This window comes from Panulirus ornatus, chromosome 55, assembly GCF_036320965.1.
Source record: "Panulirus ornatus isolate Po-2019 chromosome 55, ASM3632096v1, whole genome shotgun sequence".
NCBI lineage: Eukaryota > Metazoa > Arthropoda > Malacostraca > Decapoda > Palinuridae > Panulirus > Panulirus ornatus.
The window spans coordinates 35811200-35833791 of NC_092278.1; the positions used below are offsets into that span (position 1 = coordinate 35811200).

Genomic DNA, 22592 nt, shown 5'->3' on the forward strand with positions numbered 1-22592 from the left:
ATCGAGGACATGAACACGTCTGTATCGAGGTAATGAACACGTCTGTATCGAAAATTTGAATATCGACGAGCATTGTCAGTAAGCGAGGCCGTCCATCCACACTGACCAGTGCGTTCTCAACACTTCCCGGGCACTTTATGCATCACCTTTCATTGAACAGGTGACCTGCGTTCCTAATACGGATGGCCGTTGACCTGCTCAAGGTCAGTGAGCCATGGGTCTGTAATACACTCTTCAAACATATGCCAAACAGGATTTACATAATATTAGAATATATTACAATGGCCAGCATTAAGAAATGCTCTTTAAATGACAGCTTCGTAATGTTTTCCTTTTCATCGTGTCACGTATTTAAGGCATGATGAAGGTAATGTGATGAAATGAAACAAATGCCTCACATGATTCAGGTCTTGGATTGTCAGCTCATTTGAGATAGCCAGTTTTGGCTTCAAGTGGTGGTGGTGACTGGTTCGGTCAGAGGTTTGACCATTTGCGGCCTTTATGATCAATAAAAGCTCGTGGACTCTTGACGGAGGAGTCTCCCGCGGTTTCCTAGCTCCAGGGAGGCTTCTAGTATATCCTTGGCATCATTAAAATCCTGCAGGAGGAGGAGGAGGAGGAGGAGAAGGGTGCTCCGGTAAGCGTTGCGAGCGACCGGCAGTAGGATCCTTCCGGTGCGGGCTTAGGTGGAGGAGGTGGGGGCGGCAGGACCCTAACCCCACCCCACCCAGCGCCAGTCAGAGTCGAGCACCCCGAGCGAGAGCACCAGCCCAGGCCCTCGGCTTCCCTCCTCCTCCTCTCCTCACCCCCCTTTCCCAGCCCTGCCTTGCCCTACCGCCCCCACACAAACACTGTGGCCTCCACTCAGGCTCAGGCAGTTGTGGGGAAGTGACGAGCGGCGCTTGCGTCTTCCTTACCAGTGAGAGTGAGTGACACTACAGAACCCGTGGCGATTTGAGTTGAACTTTGTTCCTCCATTTTTTTTTTTACAAGTGTGAATAACAGTGTTCACTTGTGAGTACAATAACAGTGAAAGAAAGGAAGGAAAAATATATACATACTTACACGGAAACTAGAACGTGAAAAGAGCCTCAACTGAGAACGTAGTGTGGGAATATTGGATGATTTGGATCAACGAGATTTGATTAACCGTGGTTGACTTTATATACACAAAGTGTTGGTGGTATAACCCATGTGGGGGTGCGGGATCATCACCATCATCATCAGCAGCAGCATAATTACCCTACTTCGCTCCTCGAACATGCCCACACTCCTAGCTGCTTTCGAACTACTGGTGAGTACTAGCCTGTTATTATGATGTTCGTCACACAAGAGAGCGGGCGGGCGGGGAAGGAAGGGAAACGGTGAGGAAGTATGTTTTACGTGACAGATACCCCGATGGCAGAGATCTAGGTGTTGTCATGCCTACCAGGCAAAGCTCTTCGTCACTACTTAATGATGCGTTGAGGTCTAAGTGTTCCTCTCCATCAGGTCACCAAGCGTCACTTCACCTGGACTTCATAACAACAACTGACCTAGTAATATAAACCTCTTGATTATAACTTTTTCCTGGTGGTGTTTGGCTCCGGTTATGACACTTTAAAGATCACGTGTTTTATTGAGCGACCATAAGATTGAACGACGTTGTTCGACATTGACATAATTATGGGCACTTGTGATCATTGTAATGGTTTACAGTATAGTTTCGTCTCTGTTGTCTTTCCCCATTCGTTAACTGGTGGGCCAATGTACTTTTACCTCAATCCAGATTTTAATGAACTGATGCAAAATTAATTTTTTTTCCTTCACAGCCATTTCGTATTCATGACTTTTCGTAGACACTTACATGGCATTGAAGAACATTTTTCGTACTTAGAATCCTAGGATGTTCTTGTGTATTATATTGTTGTTATCGGTTGATCTAACTTGGTCTAAGCCATCCTGACTTGTTACCACAGCTAACAAGACCTACAGTGCCCCAGCACCGATAACGTAGTGTACCTGTCAGAGATCAGTGTCTGACCTCCACAACGGAATAACCTTAAAGGATGACCTAATCCACGAAGGGAAGAGAGAGATATCCTCTCGAACACAGCGAAGGAGTTCGGAAAACGGCGAGGTTACCCGACTGAGGATTTTTACCCTACAGGATCGGTGGAAACGCGAACGTCCCGAAAAAAATAATAGGATTGTGTGAATATTTTCTCTTTATTTTAGATCTCTTTTTTTTTTTCGTACTTAAAAGAGGTGTTGAATGACCATTAGGATCTAGTGCCTTGCAGACTCCACCGAATCTTGGGATGATATTTACCTCACGTTGGATACGTCTTGTGGTTTATCATCCAAGCGTCTCAGATCACATCAGGCTGGACGATGGCCCCTGGCAGCAGTCTCAAATATAAGCAGCCAGAGATATTGTGTGATCGAATATCATTTCAGAGTGTCTTTGAATGCTGAAGACAGACCAGTCCATAGACGTCTGTGTTGGGGTATTTAGCGAGGTACCTTCAGGAACAGACGACTTGGGCCTTTTTGCGGGACAAAAAAAGGTATATCCTCGTGTGATTCCTTCTTTTATTCCTTCTTTCAGAAAGCGATAACACAGGAAGGGAAGAATTTCCAGCTCACCACCCCAGTCCTTCTTACTTTTGCCTTATACACAACATGCAGGAAATACGCGGGAAGCGTTACTTCCTACTTTAATCCATGAGATGAAGACATCTCCCTTCTCTTCAGTATCATCCATCCTTCGATCATGGTACACGCGGACATGAGGGTGATTTTTGCCTGCCCGGCAACCTCGCATGGACCAAAACAATGCGCGCACTTTAATGTTCGTTCGACACCAGGATGATATAAAGCCTCCAGAACACCTCAGCTGTACCACGACTGTCAACCTTACGTAACCAAGACAGAACCTTCGAAGATCTCGCTCCTCGTATCGTCTTCGATACAGTGGATGTAAATAAGCTGTGCAAGAACTTCGCCAGCTTTAATGGGAAGCTTTTTCGTCTGAGGTGCCATTGGCTTCAGAAGAACGTGTGTCTGAACCATTAATATAGCACCAGGGTTCTTGAGTGTACACTGGATGGCAGATCTTTACGCGAAGGGAGAGTATAAAGGAAAGATTAGATAATTGGAGACCTGGTGATCTATGATGAGGGTATTTGTTATGATGGCCTGAAAAAAAGAAATAGTGTAGAAAATAGTATAGTAAGGAATAAGGCACCTCTTCCCCGACCCATCACTCCTTCCAGCTCAATTGCCGGAAAGAAATAGTTGATTGAAAAGAATACATATGAATTATGGGGGTGGGGGTGATATCATACTGCCATGGAAGTTCTGTTGGAAAGTGTGAACTGAAGTGCTTTACCTTCCAATTTGACAATATTCGTTCCTCGGTTGGATTATGAAAAAGGAAAGATATGATCATTGGTAAACTGGATTATCAAGCGATAAGGATTAGGAAAATGTTTATCTAGCCTTCATATAAAAGTATTTGTTACGGTGGCCTAAAAAATAATGGCTAAACTGTTGGAAAGAAGGCACCTCTCGACCCACCACTCCCTCCGGCTTATCTTCTTCATCGATACGTAGACTGTACCAGTGCAAGGCCAGCAGTGAGGTATGCAGCCTGCCAGGACCTAGCCACCATTCTACCTGACGAACGTCTGATGTACGCTGGCAAGAATGCTTGGTTGACAACGAACCACCCCTCCTGCTCCAGCCTCGCTCACACAGCCCGTCTGATGTGTCCGCAAGAGGTCAGGGTGGATGGTACGCCAACGAGGATACAAGATTTCAGGACATGGCTTGTCAGCGGCGTGACATTGTACCCTGTGGGCGTGCTGCACCATCTTGCAGGAGCCGCGTCCCTTCGTTACCTCCCATCATTGGCGCCCTCTATTTACTCCCGTCGCAGACAACATACCCTCCCCTTTGTTGTGCTGATGCACTGGCTGGTACGACACACTGAACCCCTCGTTGTCTCGGGCTCCCTGGAACAGGAAGGTGATTTCCAGGGGCGTGACACAGGCTGGCGTTGTGATGAACTGCACCAGGTGTTGGCGGGTGTGCTCCGCCAGGTTGGGGCACTGAGTCCGCCATCATTTGTGACCCCTGGGGGCCCTTACAACCCTTACGCGCTCTCCTGCTTGTGTCTCCTCCACACTCCACTAACCCACACAACAACAACAAACCCCCCTCCGCTTCCTTTAGCTTTCCTTCCTGCACTGAGTCGTCTTTCTATTTCCTGGCGGGTTTTTTTTTCCCCGCGTCTTTGCAAATCGTCTCGTGTGAGGATGTGAAACACCCACCTCACTTCCTCAGCTGGAGACCAGAATAATATGACTTTGTCGTGAGGCCGTTCCTCGAGACATACAAAGCTGTTTATGACGCCACAGTTGTCATCTGGTTCCCGTACCTCCCGTTTTTAAGAACGTAAACTGCTGGAGCAAGTCTTAAACTCTCATACACATATAGAACCTCGCTCAACTTTAACTCGAGTGTCTTGTACTAGGCTGCCAGAGAGCGCGCTAGGTGCTGTCGGCGAGGCCGTGCGTCCTCAACAGGTCATATATATATATATACGCTATTGCTCTGAGAATGTTACACACACACACACACACACACACACACACACACACACTAGGTACTGCGTATTGTATTGAACCTAACGAATGAAATCAGTCGTAAGCCAACGTTTGTGTAACCTCAGACGAAACAGCCCCGCGGAACGTTTCTGTGTCGTGTTTGTTCCCTCCCCCGCCTGTGAGGAGAGGAATTCGCGCTATAGCTGATCGTAGAAGTCTTGGCGAGTAATAAACTCTCAGTGGGCGGAATCTCTTTGCTTTCCCGCGCCTTTCACGAAACTGGCCGCAGGTTCGTTCCCCAGGCGCGTGCGTACTGGTCGACCCACGAATTTCGGCGAGCGAGTTGTGGGTTCTATGAGCGGTCCGATGACGCTCATAATGGCAGATCTGTGGTGACTCTTTCTCATAAATGTTTCGCATTAGTCTTTATCATGAGGAAATGTTCATATCTAAGTGTAAAAGGAGGATGAACTACATCGTGTACAGGAACTCTTGTTAACTTGTTGACGAGCGGTTGGCGCTCGTTGTAGATTATGATTGTAATCCCGCGGGGGCAGCGGCGTCGCCACCTTCAGCAGCAACAGCAGCAGCGGCGTCGCCACCTCCAGCATTAGCAGCAGCAGCGGCTTCGCCACCTCCAGCAGCAGCAGCGGCTTCGCCACCTCCAGCAGCAGCAGCGGCGTCGCCACCTCCAGCAGCAGCAGCGGCGTCGCCACCTCCAGCATTAGCAGCAGCAGCGGCGTCGCCACCTCCAGCAGCAGCAGCGACTTCGCCACCTCCAGCAGCAGCAGTGACTTCGCCACCTCCAGCAGCAGCAGCAGCAGCGTTGCCACCTCCAGCAGCAGCAGCAGCGTTACCACCTCCAGCATCAGCAGCAGCAGAGGCTTCGCCACCTCCAGTAGCGGCGGCTGACCCAGGTGGCCCACGGTAACACCAGTACCTCGAGAGAGCTCCATGCTGTAGTGACGGATGTACAAGTTGCTCGACGTATCGACATAATCAAGTTACTCAGCTCGAGCCTGAGTTATTAAAGTTACGTTCAGAGAGAGAGAGAGAGAGAGAGAGAGAGAGAGAGAGAGAGAGGTGAGTGAGTTGGGTTCTTCAGTGGGTTAAACACATTGAGAGAGAGAGAGAGAGAGAGAGAGAGAGAGAGAGAGAGAGAGAGAGAGAGAGAGAGAGAGAGAGAGAGAGATAAGCGAGTTTTAGGTTCTGCCAAATTTGGATCTTGAAAATTGTTCATCCCCATATTAAGTGATAGCCATTACGCTAATGACCTTCCCAGTTCAAGGCAATTTACAGAGTAATCCCACTCATGGCCACGAATTGTAATTTGATTGTTATTGTTCTTTTTCCTCCTTGCGAAGTTGGATCAATTACGAAAACTTTAGGTCGGAAATTGTCTGAATCCTATTACAGATGGATGCCACTTCCCTGATCCTATTACAGATGAGTGCGGGACCCTAACCCTATTACAGTCGAGTGCAAATACTCTCGTGCTCTTGCGTCAGGATCGTGTTTTGAGATCCCATTATACTGCTGTGGTGTGAGTCCCTCCCCCCTGCAAACCCACTGTGGTGTGAGTCCCTCCCCCCTGCAAACCCACTGTGGTGTGAGTCCCTCCACCCTGCAAACCCACTGTGGTGTGAGTCCCTCCCCCCTGCAAAACCACTGTGGTGTGAGTCCCTCCCCCCGTGCAAACCCACTGTGGTGTGAGTCCCTCCCCCCGTGCAAACCCACTGTGGTGTGAGTCCCTCCCCCCTGCAAACCCACTGTGGTGTGAGTCCCTCCCCCCTGCAAACCCACTGTGGTGTGAGTCCCTCCACCCTGCAAAACCACTGTGGTGTGAGTCCCTCCCTCTTGCAAAACCACTGTGGTGTGAGTCCCTCCCCCCTGCAAACCCACTGTGGTGTGAGTCCCTCCCCCTGCAAACCCACTGTGGTGTGAGTCCCTCCCCCCTGCAAACCCACTGTGGTGTGAGTCCCTCCACCCTGCAAAACCACTGTGGTGTGAGTCCCTCCCTCTTGCAAAACCACTGTGGTGTGAGTCCCTCCACCCTGCAAAACCACTGTGGTGTGAGTCCCTCCCTCTTGCAAAACCACTGTGGTGTGAGTCCCTCCCTCTTGCAAACCCAAATAAAGAGAAATCTTTGAGATGATCATTGTTTTCTTTGGGTACACGGGAGGGACAAGCAATAAAGGAAGGAGCCCCGTTGGCCCCATGTCAAGGTTGTCTTTTTCTGAACTTGAATCTAAAACCTATAAGCCATGGTTATAACAGAGTTACGATGTTGTGCAATCTTCAGTGCGGCAGAATTCGACTCCCTGTAAAGTTGCAATTGCAAAATGACCGGCCAATGGTCAGTTTACCTTGAGAATTTAGCAGATGTGAAAGGCGGAGGGAGTAATTGATGCCGCAGAGACTACAGCGAGATCCGTCCCCATCGCTGAACGACAATGGTCAACAGTGAACTCAGCTTGACCACCTAGTGGACGAAGGTGTGATCCTTGAGCACGACGGTACGACTCCTCGGGTCAGATGGTTATGGTCCGCGTGACCTGACCCCTCACCATTTCAGGTCCAGGTCATTCGTGCCTAAGGGTCGTCCCCGTCGCGTCTTGCCCAAAAGACCTATACCGTCATGGTTAAATCAAGAACTCCACCTACCTTCTTTATTGAAGGGTTTTCGACCATCGTGCTCAAGTAAAACTAAACCAGGCTCCATCCTGCTTCAGATCTCACCTGCAGAACACGTCGCATGACGCGGTATTGTGTCACGTTCTCGGAACTGAACGTTGATTCAGCCATAGCCCGGAAATCCCCGTGACAGAATGTTAGATACACACAACTGGTGTTAGACTGGAACCTTGGCGGAGGCGCACACGCGCTACTTTACGTTCACCCTGCTGGAAATACCGTACGCAAGAAGCACACATGACTGCTGCAGTCGACACCTCCGAACGCTTCCCATAACACGAGAAGGAGACAGTTTGGTGGAGTTGTTTGCCGGCGACGAAAACACCGGCGCCAGAAGCCTTGGACGCGTCCATACCATTATGATGTTGACTTCCTTGTGTATACGATGAAGCGAAGACCTGAGCGACGTTGTATGAGATGTGTAACGCAGTAGCACCCTGCCAGGAATGCGTGTTAAACAGAATTATGACGTTGTCCTTGCGTAGAGGGGACGACAGCGAGAGTGGCACTCGTGTCAGTAGGCTGGTTAAGGATACGTGGCCATAGCGAACTGCTGTAAAAAAAACACATAGAGGGGTAGGCAGATTATACATGTACGCCATAGTCTTTTGAACGTTTCTGCTACTTGCCATCAAGTCATTAAGATCGAGGCCACTCTCTTGCGTCGGTGAACTGGTGCGTGCACTGCCCTGGACGTTATCAGTCCCGCCAGACATAAATGTGATAGGTTCCCTTCATCACCTGCAAAAGCCACACTTATCACAGACCCAGGAGCCTCCTGCAGAAGGGTTTGGTGGTGGTGGTGGAGATGGGTCGAGGGAGGCACGTGTAGTAGGATTAAGCGGAGTAAGGTTGTCCGTGTATCCGTAGACTGTCTTGACCATTGGCATCGTAGAGTGTTTACCTTCCGAAAGCATTTCCTTTACCAGCTCGACATGGCCTTGTGATTCGTGTAATTAGTTTCTGTCCTTGTCGTTGTTGGGTTCGTTTCGTTCATTCGTGACTGGTCCAGAGGAAGGAAGATCTTGATACTGTCTATAATACTCTCAGACTTAGGGCCCGGCCTGCCAGCCGAGTGTCGCACAGGTTAATTGAACCATATCCTTGGTGAGTTAAGAGTCTCCATTAGTATTCACAGTTAAGGGATATTTGAAGAACTTGACGCTTCGTCTCTCGCTGGTCTGATCGACCTCCCTCAACGGGTGATGGGAGGGTTTGGGACGCGTTGTATCCCACCCTCGCTATTCGTGTGACGCTGTGGTCTCCACTTGTTTACCAGTATAATGTCACTGTGAGCCACCACTAGGAGCCAGTGGGCACTAAGGTGAGGATGAAGACGGTATAGCCTCACACTTCCAAAAGAGACACGAATTGTATATGATGCTGTGTGGAAGATAACTTGGGTGTGTGTGTGTGTGTGTGTGTGTGTGTGTGTGTGTGTGTGTGTGTGTGTGTGTTCGTTCTTGCTAACACCACTTCGTCAGAATACACGTATTTATACTGAAATTTCCCCTTATTTTGTACTCTCAGATTTCGGGTCCGGCCGGCTTGGTGCTATACAGGTTGATACAGAGTTTGAGGGACTTAAAAATACACCATTAGTATACACTGCTGTTAGGGATAGGTTGTAGGATGTCATGACGACAGAAATGGGTTGTAGAAAGTGCTGATTTCACGGATGGACAAGAAATCCGACGTAAGATTCAACGTCGCATGTCGTAACTTTGAATATTTCACCCTCTGGACTCACAGATTACGAATCGTCTTTACGACAACGCTGAGACGTTGATTGTGGTCGAGTTACGTGTGAGGTGTGTGTTTGTGCCTTGTGTTGCGCGGGAGTTGTAATGACCCCTGGTTAATGTCATGTGTTGCATGGGAGCTGTAATGACCCCTGGTTAATGTGGTGTGTTGTACTGGAGTTGTAATCACCCCTGGTTAATGTTATGTGTTGCACGGGAGATGTAATGACCCCAGGTTAATGTCATGTGTTGCATGGGAGATGTATCGACCCCTGGTTAATGTTATGTGTTGCACGGGAGATGTAATGACCCCCGGTTAATGTGGTGTTGTACTGGAGATGTAATGACCCCTGGTTAATGTTATGTGTTGCTCGGGAGATGTAATGACCCCTGGTTAATGTGGTGTTGTACTGGAGATGTAATGACCCCTGGTTAATGTTATGTGTTGCTCGGGAGATGTAATGACCCCTGGTTAATGTCATGTGTTGCTCGGTAGATGTAATGACCCCTGGTTAATGTTACGTGTTGCTCGGGAGATGTAATGACCCGTGGTTAATGTGGTGTGTTGTACTGGAGATGTAATGACCCCTGGTTAATGTTATGTGTTGCACGGGAGATGTAATGACCCCAGGTTAATGTCATGTGTTGCTCGGGAGATGTAATGACCCCTGGTTAATGTTATGTGTTGCTCGGGAGATGTAATGACCCGTAGTTAATGTGGTGTGTTGTACTGGAGTTGTAATGACCCTCGATTTATGTTCACTGTTATACGATGGTAATCATACGTCATATTTTACCTTCCTTTATACATTACGGTACAAGCGAGGTCACTCTGCGAGGCATTGACGCCCTGTCAAACACATTTCTGACATGATATAGTTGTTCAGCTTTTACACCAGTCGTGTTGGCCATGGATGCAAGTCGATTCTGTTCTCATGATGGGTGGTTGTGTCATTTCTGCCAAAACGCAGCCTCCGTAACGCTATGGGTTGGTGCGTAAGTGCCTTACGCAAGCTCCTCTGCGAACCAGTGCCAGCTGGCGTGACCGGCACTGCCGCTGTGCAGTGTAACGCCACCGTGACGATCTTGTGGTTGAGAGACGCGTTGCACGCGTCACTGCTCGACACCTGCCGCGACTTTCACTGTTTTTTTGTCCTTTTCTCATAGTCTTCACGCCGGGTTCGCCCGCCAAGTTGGAGAGCGCACACGTTTTTCCCCTCATAGATCCCATCTTATCTCCGTCATAGGTCGGTCCAGATGGGGGTGTTTATATGAGTGTCTCCTCGTCTGCTGACGTTGTGTGGCCTCCACACGAGGAGCGAGGGTGTCAGAGGCCGAATCCCAGCGGTGAATGACACGATCAAGTGACGCGAGACTTGGTGGTGGTCCTCCTCCTCCTCTTGAAACCCGACGCCCTTCGTAATTTTATAAACGTGTGTTTCGCTCCTTTGCATAAGCACCGCAGTTAACTGTATGTGATACAACACATGTCTTAGAAAGTCTGTACATAACTTCATCTTAACTGTACAGGTTTACAAGTCCCCCTCAATTGTACAGGTTTACAAGTCCCTTTTAACTGTACAGGTTTACAAGTCCTCCTCAGTTGTGCTGGTTTACAAGTCCCTTTCAACTGTACAGGGTTTACAAGTCCCTCTTAACTGTACAGGTCTACAAGTCCCTCTTAACTGTATAGGTTTACAAGTCCCTCTTAACTGTATAGGTTTACAAGTCCCTCTTAACTGTACAGATTCACAAGTCCCTCTTAACTGTACAGGTTTACAGTTCCCCCTCATCGTAACTGTACACATCCACAAGTCCCCACCTCATCAAATCAAGTATATCAAAACCATCATTTCCTCGACTCATTTTCTTTTATTTCGTGGTCTTCATCCGCTACATTAGTACGCCACTTTCGTATTCATTGCTAGCGGTAAGTTTCCCTTTGACCGTCTGTGTTCGATGCCCTGGATGTATGATAGCCTGAGATACATGAAGATACGCAGATAACAGAGTTCTGCGCACGTTTGCTGTATGTGTGGAGAGGAGGGAGACAGAAGCGTCTGGTGTGGTGTTCTGCTCCTTGTTTCTGGTCTTATGATAATTAATGTTTTCGTCTTAATGCTCTACGAAGACGAAAAAAGTTCAACGTCTATAAGCACGAAATGAGAACGAAAGAGTTCAACGTCCTTTAATACGAAATTACGAAAGTGTGTTCAGCTTTCGGTAAACACGAAATGAGAACGAAAGAATTCAACTTCGGTAAACACGAAATGACGAAAGAGTTCAACGTCGGTAAACACGAAATGAGAACGAAAGAGTTCAACGTCCTTTAACATGAAATTACGAAAGTGAGTTCAGCTTCCGTTATCACGAAATGAGAACGAAAAGCGTTCATTTTCCTGTCAGTCAAAATACGGAACTTCATCCACAAAGTAAGAGCGATTTCTCAATTGTTTCCCCACGCATGTATATAACGTAATACCTCAGTTGAACGTAATTCGTGGACGTCACCGGAATCACAGGTACGAAAAACGCAGCTGTATCGTAAGCGCCGGCAACCATCCGTAGGACATTAACGAAGTGTTCGTTATAAAGATCCGGGACAGCGGGTGATTAACAGACGTGCGAAGAAGGGAAAATGTCATGTGGTTGGACTTCGTGGAAAGGGATATAGTACACACGGTACGGTGACGAGACACGGTACATACGGTACGATGAAGGGACACGGTACATACGGTATGGTGTAGGGACACGGTACATACTGTACGGTGAAGGGACACGGTACATACGGTACGGTGAAGGGACACGGTACATACGGTACGGTGAAGGGACACGGTACATACGGTACGGTGAAGGGACACGGTACATACGGTACGGTGACGACTGTACCGTGGGACAGGAAAGAGACAGGATTATGGTACAGTGACATTCTCTTGTACAAGAGGAAGGCGAAAGGCTCACGGTACAGTGGCAGTGTACCATGGAAGAGCGTGGGAGAGCTCACGGTACAGTGGCAGTGTACCGTGGAAGAGCGTGGGAGAGGAAAGACTCGTGGTACAGTGACATCATACCATGGGAGAGTGAAGGGAGGGGGTAAGTAAGGCCCGTGGTACAGTGACATCATACGGTACTGGAAGGCAAGAGGTAGGGGTACGGTACGCTGACGTCATAGAATAGAAGAAGGGTGAGTGGCCCGTGGGAGACAGTGACGTCACGGATGAAGGTGGGAGACCAATCACCGATGACGTCACATGGAAATCACCCACGGTGGCCACAACAAGACAAATAAACCATCTAGTCGTCGAAGAAAATGGGAAGATGGATTATACGGGAAACTTTCAAAAGGAGAAGAAGAAAACGCCGGCTGCTCAAGACACTCGCCTTGTAGGCTTCTGTGACCCAGCTGTCTGTTGGTGTTTGCAGTCGTGTTGTGTAAGGCTGGCGGTATAAGCGAGCCACGAGCCATAACAAGGCCGGCGGTATAAGCGAGCCACGAGATGCATAAGCACGTGGCAGGCAGCTAGCTGGTCCTGCACGTGGCGGACGCCTGGGCCAGCGCGTGGGACTCCCTTTAAGTGTCTGGCCTCTGCTGGTAGGGTCGTGATGTGGTGCCAACGTGAATGTGGCAACAGCAACGCCACAGTGCCATCCTCCACCGTCCCCCAGGACTCCACATATATGTCCTCCACTCTTCCATTTTAACACCAGGTAGCGCCAGGAAAACAGACTAGAAAAAGAAAAAAGAAAAAGAAAGGAAAAAGAATTGGCTACATTCGTTCACATTCAAAGTCTCCAGCTGTCATGTGTGATACACCGAAACCACAGCTGTTTCTACCTCATATCATCGCCCCTCTTTCCCCCCCTCTTCTCATTTCTCTTTTTATCAGTTCCTCCTCCTCCTCCTCCTCATGTTTACGTACCTCATCTTCCAGCAACTCATTCTCATTTTTCTTCTCTTATCGTCCCTCCTCCTCCTCCTCCTCATGTGTACGTACCTCATCTTCCAGCATCTCTAACTTTCTCATATCTCTTCTTTTATCGTCCCTCCTCCTCCTCCTCCTCCTCCTCCTCATGTTTACGTACCTCATCCTCCAGCAACTCTAACTTTCTCCTTATTCTTCTTTTATTGTCCCTCCTCCTCCTCCTCCTCATGTTTACGTACCTCATCCTCCAGCAACTCTAACTTTCTCCTTATTCTTCTTTTATTGTCCCTCCTCCTCCTCCTCCTCATGTGTACGTACCTCATCTTCCAGCAACTCTAACTTTCTCATATTTCTTCTCTTATCGTCCCGTCTCTCCTCCTCATGTTTACGTACCTCATCCTCCAGCAACTCTAACTTTCTCATATTTCTTCTCTTATCGTCCCGTCCCTCCTCCTCTTCTTCGCCCGTCGTAAATCCACCCTCTTCCCCCTTCCCTCCACTTTGCTAGTTGTGGTTCCTCACCGTTCACTCACACATCCACCCTCCCCCAACAGTGTTCACGGTAGTTGCCATTACCTCCACTTTGTGGTGAGGCTGTGGACCCGCACGCTTGGATATCATATCCACTCGTCGTAGATTTAGCTATTTTTTTTTTTCATGGTATTGTGAACTGAGGTAAGGAATACGTTTGACTTTACGTTATAGTCAAGATCCTGGAACATTAAGAGTCGTCAGTGGCACTGTTAGGGGATCCAAGGCCTCCCCAGTGGTAATGTTGGGGTTTTTATGGTCCCCAGTGGTAATACTGGGGATCTTATGGTCCCCAGTGGTAATACTGGGGATCTAGGGCCTCCCCAGTGGTAATGTTGGGGTTCATAATGGTCCACAGTGGTAATGCTGGGATCTTATGGTCCCCAGTGGTAATACTGGGGATCCAAGGCCTCCCCAGTGGTAATGTTGGGGTTCATTATGGTCCACAGTGGTAATGCTGGGGATATTATGGTCCCCAGTGGTAATGCTGGGATCTTATGGTCCCCAGTGGTAATGCTGGGGATCTTATGGTCCCCAGTGGTAATACTGGGGATCCAAGGCCTCCCCAGTGGTAATGTTGGAGTTCATTATGGTCCACAGTGGTAATACTGGGGATCTTATGGTCCCCAGTGGTAATGCTGGGGATATTATGGTCCCCAGTGGTAATACTGGGGATCCAAGGCCTCCCCAGTGGTAATGTTGGAGTTCATTATGGTCCACAGTGGTAATACTGGGGATCTTATGGTCCCCAGTGGTAATGCTGGGGATCTTATGGTCCCCAGTGGTAATGCTGGGATCTTATGGTCCCCAGTGGTAATACTTGGGATCTAGGACCTCCCCAGTGGTAATGTTGGGGTTCATTATGGTCCCCAGTGGTAATACTGGGGATCCAAGGCCTCCCCAGTGGTAATGTTGGGGTTCATTATGGTCCACAGTGGTAATGCTGGGGATCTTATGGTCCACAGTGGTAATGCTGGGGATCTTATGGTCCCCAGTGGTAATGTTGGGGTTCATTATGGTCCACAGTGGTAATGCTGGGGATATTATGGTCCCCAGTGGTAATGCTGGGGACCGAAGGTTCCCCATTGGTACTGCTGAGGACTCTAGGCTCCCTCTAGGGTAGTACGGGAGACCCAAGTCTCCACCCCAGTGGCAGTGCTGGGGACTGAACATACCCCCATTGCCGTGCTGGGGACCCATGGCTCCCACAGTGACTGTCCTTGGAACACTAGGCTCCCCTAGTGTTGGTGTTGAGGGCCTAAGGGTCCCCCAAGGTGGTAGTGTTAGGGGCCCAAGACTTTGCTTAAGGGCGGGGGGGAGTCCAAGGCTCTACCTCCCAAGGGTAGTGTTTGGGAGGGGGACCCAAGGGCTCTGTCCCGTCCCTCAGCAATGAGTGTGCTGGGAACTCCATGCCGGAGCTGTGGCGTTCATCCGAACTTAATTCGCAATTACCTACTTTGTATTCCGGCTGGAGGAACCTCTCTTGCCCCAGCGAGACGTCTGCCTTATTCAGTAATGTCCCGTGGCTGTGGCACCTGCCTGGTTTACGAGAGAGAGAGAGAGAGAGAGAGAGAGAGAGAGAGAGAGAGAGAGAGAGAGAGAGAGAGAGAGAGAGAGAGAGAGAGAGAGAGAGAGAGAGAGAGAGGATGATGATGATGATGATGATGCAGGAGGAGGAGAAGGAGGAGGAGGAACAATCAGGCCTGCTGAGGTGGAGGATGAGTAGTAATAGGAGGAGGAGGAAGAGCCAGGTCTGGATTGACGTATATCTTGTCCCTCTCTCTCCTAAGGGGCGTTCTTCCCTCTCAGGAGGTGTTCCTCCCTCCCAAAGGGAGACCTTGTACACCCACCCAGACAGCAGTTTCTGTATGGTTTTGTCAACTTCTGTCACAGTTGTGAGTGGATTTAAGATGAGACTCTGAGATGAGAGCACAAATGATATGCTGGAGGACAGCCACGTCAACTTGTATTCTCATATGTGTACGGAAGGAGACGAGATGATTAACCAGACGATCGAGAAATGTCTAAAAGCAGCCTCTCTCCAAGCTCGCACTTGGCGCGGGACAAAATCCAGCCCGCAGTTTCATGGGCGTGGATTTACACAGTGCGCGGGGGCGCGCGACTAATGCATGTGTTCCCGAATTTGTACCACCAGTTACAGTGACAAAGCCCCTTTTCCAGTCAGATGGAGCGGTACCCGTGCGGCAACCAGTAGACAAAAGCGCACGGGGTACCCGACGTGCAGCAACCGCTTGTAGCTGATGGTAGCTACATTGATTGCCACCTTAGGTTCCTCTCCCGCATCCCTCCACCTCCCTCTCCTACCTGACCACCACCCCTTGAGAAGAACTCACCATCCTGACCTTGGCAGGCCAGCAGACGGCACCAGCACATCCAACAGATGCCCAAGGACATATTTGGTGTATTGGTGAGTACGTCCTCCCAATGAATTGTCCAAGAGTCCAGCCCAACTCTATATACTCATTCATCGTCTGACGAAACTCTCACCATCTGTGAGGTTCAAGGGGAGATCGTACGCACCATTATGACCGTCCCTCGCTTCACCACTTCGTGTGATTTCACTTTGAAATAATACTGGTCACGTCTTAAAGTCCTCAAACCTCTCAGCATGGAGATTCCAGTCTCGTCTCGTTAGCATCCTGGGCATGAGGTGGAGCTCACCCCAAAAGGACGGCAGTAAATGTGTCATCGGCAATAACTCACACTCCACAGAAGTAACAAGGAGGTGCGGCTCTGGAGGATGAGGAGCCCTGTACTCTAAGAGGCAAGACAAGAGGCGCCCCTCACAACACACACACACACACACACACACACACACACCACCACCACCACCACCTGCTCTGGAGGAGTTCCTCCTTGAGGATGAGGAGCCCTGTACTCTAAGAGGCAAGACAAGAGACGCCCCTCACAACACACACACACACACCACCACCACCTGCGCCACCACCAGACCTGTAGCATACGTAGCTCCCTCAATTGATTGTGTCGAGTGCCCGGGCGTCGCACCTCAGCCTGCAGCCAACCGCATCCCCGACGTTGAGAGTCGCTGAGTGTTGCCTTGTGTGTTTGTTCCTGTGACGGCGGCTCAAGCCCTCAGCCCCAGAACGAGCGTTCAGGGGCGTGGGAGGTAGAAGAGGCTGAACACCGAGAGGAACAGAAAATGGTTCCATTATTTGTACAGATGTGTGGCACAGGTCGTACCGAGGTGTGTGGATAGTTTGAAGGATACGTATTTTTTATGCCTTAGTTTATATAATATATATATATATATATATATATATATATATATATATATATTTTTTTTTTTTTTTTTTTTTGTCTCCGCGTTTGAGAGTAGGCAGGAAAAGACGAAAGAATGGCCAACACCCTACAAGTATATACTACTCAACACACGCAAATATAATACCTACACAGCTTTCCATGTTTACCAGAGCTCACAGCTGATTAACACTGCAGACGTGAGGTATCAATCGCTCCAATACTTATTCCTTGCTCTTTAACCTCTGGTGTTCAGCCGACACACAATCTTTTTCATCATCTTCACACCCATTTGGTCTCCACTCCCGTTCCTCACTCAAACCATATATCCCTGGTCAATCTTCCTACTCATTCTCCCATGGTGCCTGGTAAGTCTTGTTTCCTCTCTCTTACCTTACTTATTTTAATTATATAAATATACTATATTATATTATTATATATCCTTATATATCTTATATTATTCTTCATATACCTTCTTGTGGTCTCAAGCTTCCCACCACCCACGCCTTGCATCCCCCACCTCACCCTGACACGAGCCAATGCATATAAGGCAAACACTTGCAACCTAAGCTGTTCATCGTGGTTTAACACCATAACACGTTGAAACAATGATTAGCGGACGCAAGGCACTTCATAATCGCCTGCTTCTGACGTTCCCTGGCGAAGGCTGGGGAGGGAAAGCAGATAGAGATGAGAAGAAACAGTATGGAGTCCCTTGAATGCTGGCTGCCATCTGCCAGTGGTGGCCATCAAGTTATAGACATCTTCCTATATAAGGCAGTTGGAGCAGCTGACACACACACACACAGTGGTAGCTAGGGAAGTCCCTGGTCAGCTTGCTCGTGTGTAGGTTACTCCAGCCTCTCGGGTGGGCGACCTCGCTCCTTCCCTAAGCCATGGTTGGCCATGGTCTCGTGTGGGATGCCTTAAACCAGTAATCCCTGTTTTTTATGAAAGATGTTTACAGCCTCACTGGCCATACATCTTCGAAATTTACAGCCTCACTGTGTGCAAATTTTCGAAATTTACAGTTCACTGTTTAGATTTGTCGAAATTTACAGCCTCCTCTGTCTGAAAATTTTTTCGAAATGTACAGCCTTCTTACTGACTGTAAATTTTCGAAATTTACAGCCTACTGCCTGTCAGTTTTCGAAATTTACAGCCTATTCACTGTAAATATTCGAAATTTACAGACTCCTCTGTCTGTATTTTTTTTGTATTTTAGATATTTTGCCACCCCACTGGCTGTAAATTCTCGACAAATTTACAGCCTCACTCTGTAAACAGTTCCCCAATTTTCAGCCTCAGGGTCTGTAAATTGACTTAAGTTTTAACCCCTTTACAAGTTGATGTTCCAAGAGGTTATTTACAGACGCGCATTAACAGCCTTATGGCTCTGTCATGTGGTTACTGAACCATCTGTTTGTACATATACATATATTCAGTATATCACAACCACTTCACAGCGGTAGTTCTAGAAAGAAAAAAAAAAGATAAAGGCTTTAATTTTTACCTTAAGAAAGATTGTCTTTGTCAAGACCCTTCAGCGTGGTGCAATGCACAGGTAATTATTTTCTCTCTGCCACAGTTTAGATCTCATCTCGTTAATTGGTGTATAGTGTGTGTGTGTGTGTGTGTGTATGGTGTGTGTGTGTCTGTGTGTGTGTGTGTGTATGTGTGTTGGGGCTGGTCCCGGCACGCCACCACGGCTATAAGCGTGGTGTCCTGGTGTGTAAACACTTTTAAAAGGGTCCCCTGGTATGTCACACACACACACACACACACACACACACACACACACACACACACACACACACACACACACACACAGTAATCTTGCCTCAGATTGCCAGCCCGTGCAAACGCTGCCTGCCAATGACGAGAGAGAGAGATTGGCGAAGGTACTTTTTAGATAGAGATTAACTCAGTTACGTGAAGGGGGGTGGAGGGGTGTGGGGTGAACGTTACGTCCTGCCAGATGAGATAACAGAGGTGTGTGATGTGGAGGAGTTAGGGAGGTGTTACGGTAGCAGGAGACAGGAAAAAAAAAGGTGTTTGATATTACGAAGAGATCATCATTCTGAAGAAATGGCGTACATTTTTATTTTTTTTTTAACTTCACTACGACCGATTTGATCTCCCTGATGTGTTCGGTAATGAGCTGCCATGGAAGCTTCGTTGTTATGCCTCAGAGATGGCCTTCGCTGGTGCTCTATTCATGAAAGAAGTTCATCTCTTACGTATTTGGTGTTCTATTCACCGTCTTCATGAAACAAGAAGTTCATCTCTTACGTATTTGGTGTTCTATTCACAGTCTTCATGAAAGAAGAAGTTCATCTCTTACGTATTTGGTGTTCTATTCACAGTCTTCATGAAAGAAGAAGTTCATCTCTTACGTATTTGGTGTTCTATTCACAGTCTTCATGAAAGAAGAAGTTCATCTCTTACGTATTTGGTGTTCTATTCACCGTCTTCATGAAACAAGAAGTTCATCTCTTACGTATTTGGTGTTCTATTCACCGTCTTCATGAAACAAGAAGTTCCTCTCTTACGTATTTGGTGTTCTATTCACCGTCTTCATGAAGGAAAAAGTTCATCTCTTACGTATTGATTGGTGACGACAAAAAAAAAAAAAAATGTAGGAGGATGTAGGATCTTTCTACTCCTTGGGCACCGGTCGCCACCCCCACTTGGAAGTTCCATGGGTCTCTGTCAGCCTAGGAATCGACCGTACAGATTCATCTACAGACGTCGCCATACATCTCCTGTCTTAACTGATGAAGATCTCACACTCGGCTTGCTCCATAAGGAAGCCAGTTCTTACGTAAAAAAAAAATTAAAAAGAGGTTCCTCTGTTGATTCGCTGGGTTGAGGGTGTGGCTAGGTGGTTGAAGAACCCTTGGGGAAGAAGGGTTGGGCCGGGGCAACGAAGAGGGATGGACGAGAGAGAGAGAGAGAGAGAGAGAGAGAGAGAGAGAGAGAGAGAGAGAGAGAGAGAGAGAGAGAGAGAGAGAGAGAATGGAGTAATGGTTGCATCATGTGTGTGTGTGTGTGTGTGTGTGTGTGTGTGTGTGTGTGTGTGGGATCACCACGGCTGACCTGGAGGGGCACCAGCACTGGGTGAACACCGAGGGGGATCTTCGGTTTTTACGACTGTAGGGGAGAGGGAGAATGATAATGTTGGTGTCTTCATGCCTGGACGTGATCAGTAGGTCTTCCATATGCATCATGGAAATGATGTGATATGATGGACCTGCTGAAGTAATGGACTACGAGCAAGCAATGGACTACGAGCAAGCAATGGACTACGACCAAGCAATGGACTACGAGCAAGCACATCCTTTCGTCTCGATCATCAGGTGACATACATCACTCGTAATGTATAAGACATTTTCTTAAAGATGTTTGTGTTTGTGGCTTTCCCGACTTGAGCCATCGCTGGTTGGGCGGTTGGTCAGTTTGGGCTGTTGGCCAATCAGTTGTTCCAGTGTCATATAGCCGAAGGAGGTCAAGTTCTTACCACCCTCTGGGAAATCTTTGACAACACCATCTTCATATATTACGGACGTGTGTGGGACTACGGACACTATGTATAGGGCCCGTGATGGTCCAGGCTTCAACATCTGTGTTTCCCTGTTGCTGTACCGACGTAACGTTGAGCGTTCGTTGTTGCTTCGTTAATCATCAAGAGTTCTCACAAACGACTGCATTTATCTGCTCTTTCCCTCCGCAATAGTCCTGCTTTCGTCATTGTTATGGCCTAATATATGTTTGCCTTCAGTTAGCGCCTCGTGTATTGTGAGCGACGTACAAGCTCCACCATCGATGAAGAACGAGAAGTTTACAGCAAGTTTTATGAATGTCTGGGAGATGAATACACCACATATCTGTGTGAGCAGAGGGAGGACCGTATGAAACGTCCAATCTACACAAGGTGTTGTGTGGTTGGTATTGCCTCCTCAAGCCGCACACACACACTCTCTCCATGAATCCCCAGCGTGTGTTACTTGAGACATGTATTCTACCGGGGAGTTACCCATTGTTACTCCCGCCTCTTCTCTCTGGAACCAGAAGCGATGGTAAAATGTGGAATGAGTTGCGACAGTAAGTCACGGCTGCAGTGTGGGAGGAAAAACATACGGGTTATCCAGCGTGGCGGGTGGGTGGGCGGCCACACGCTCCTGCAGATCCAGGACAGTCACGGTGTTGGGGTGGCCGGCCACGCCTCCTGGATACTGTGTACTCAACCGGGCACACCACACACACACACACACACACACACACACACACACACACACACACACACACGGTGTCCCAAAAGTACGGGTTCCCGAGGCAGAATTCCGCATTTTCGCCTTGAGTTCCACGGACGTTCATATTGCTTGCCTTCACGACCGCACACATCCGCGTATCCTTCGAGACGCTATATCAGCCATCAGGTCCTGCTGTCACTCCTCCCTCACAGAGGCAGTGAGTGAGGGTACTCGACCCTGTCGAAGACAGTACTCGAGCACAGGTTTGGCTATTCCTCAATCCAGCAGCTCCCCCACAACCCCCAACCTCGACGAACAGGTTGGGTATTGGTACAAGGGGGATATGGGACCTTCAGCGACGTACGTACAGGGGTAAAATCCCCCTCCCTGCCTCCCTCCCTCTCTCCCTCTCTCCCTCCCTAACCGCTGGGAGCCGCGGGAACCACGGGTTTGGGGTGATTGAGAGGGTCACAGAGGTTGGTGACCGGACCAAGTGAGAAGCAGTTTCAAGACAAATCCTTGTGTGTGTGTGTGTGTGTGTGTGTGTGTGTGTGTGTGTGTGTGTGTGTGTGTGTGTGTGTGTGGCGGCAGTGTCTGTGTGGCGGCAGTGTGTGTGTGTGTGTGTGTGTGTGTGTGTGTGTGTGTGTGTGTGTGTGGCGCTCCAGCTGATCCCCAGGGTCACACGGTATGACTAGAAGGGTTAGAAGTCTTCGTTGTAATTAAGACGTTTGAATGACTACCGTCTCGAGGGAAGTAAGGTGTGCGGACGTTAATACAGGACTGTCACAGTCCCTTCCAGGAAGTTCCCCTGGGCATGACAAGGGGTAATTCTGCGTCCCTCGGAAAAGAACTTCCAGGGATTAACGTAATTACTGTGACGGTCTTGAGCGATTACCCTGGACTGTAATGTACATCTTGGGATACCTTGATGCAATGAAAAAAGATTGTATATATATATATATATATATATATATATATATATATATATATATATATATATATATATATATATATATATATATATATATGTATATATATATATATTTTTTTTTCTTTTTCATACTACTCGCCATTTCCAGAGTTAGCGAGGAAGCGTTAAGAACAGAAGACTGACCCTTGAGGGAATATATATATATGGGGGAGAAAGAATACTTCCCACGCATTCCCTGCGTGTCGTAGAAGGCGACTAAAAGGGAAGGGAGCGGGCGGCTGGAAATCCTCCCCTCTCTTTTTTTTTTTTTTTACCAAAAGAAGGAACAGAGAAGGGGACCAGGTGAGGATTTTCCCTCAAAGGTCCAGTCCTCTGTTCTTAGCGCTACCTCGCTAACGCGGGAAATGGCGAATAGTATGAAAGAAAGAAAAAATATATGTGTGTGTGTGTGTGTGTGTGTGTGTGTGTGTATTGTTTTCTTTTTTGTTTTTTGACGCAGGTGAGCAGCGTCTTTTTCTTCTTTTTAGTTCGTTGTTGAACATTTCATTAATCTTGGAGTTGAACAAAACAGCCCACTTAGTTTATGTTCACATTCTGTCTCTCTTAAATTGGGGTTCATCACCACCCGAGCCGCTCGAGGCCAAGAA

General features: G+C 48.2%; 1 protein-coding gene across 1 annotated transcript in view; it reads left to right on the plus strand.

Annotated features, from left to right (window-relative positions):
* The first annotated feature begins 758 nt into the window (after positions 1–758).
* The window catches only part of LOC139765692 (uncharacterized), a 78566-nt gene continuing 56732 nt past the window's right edge, over positions 759–22592 (plus strand). Inside the window, exon 1 of the mRNA XM_071693454.1 lies at positions 759–1294. The gene's annotated coding sequence lies outside the window, so the exon portion shown is untranslated. The remainder of the gene's footprint in view (positions 1295–22592) is intronic.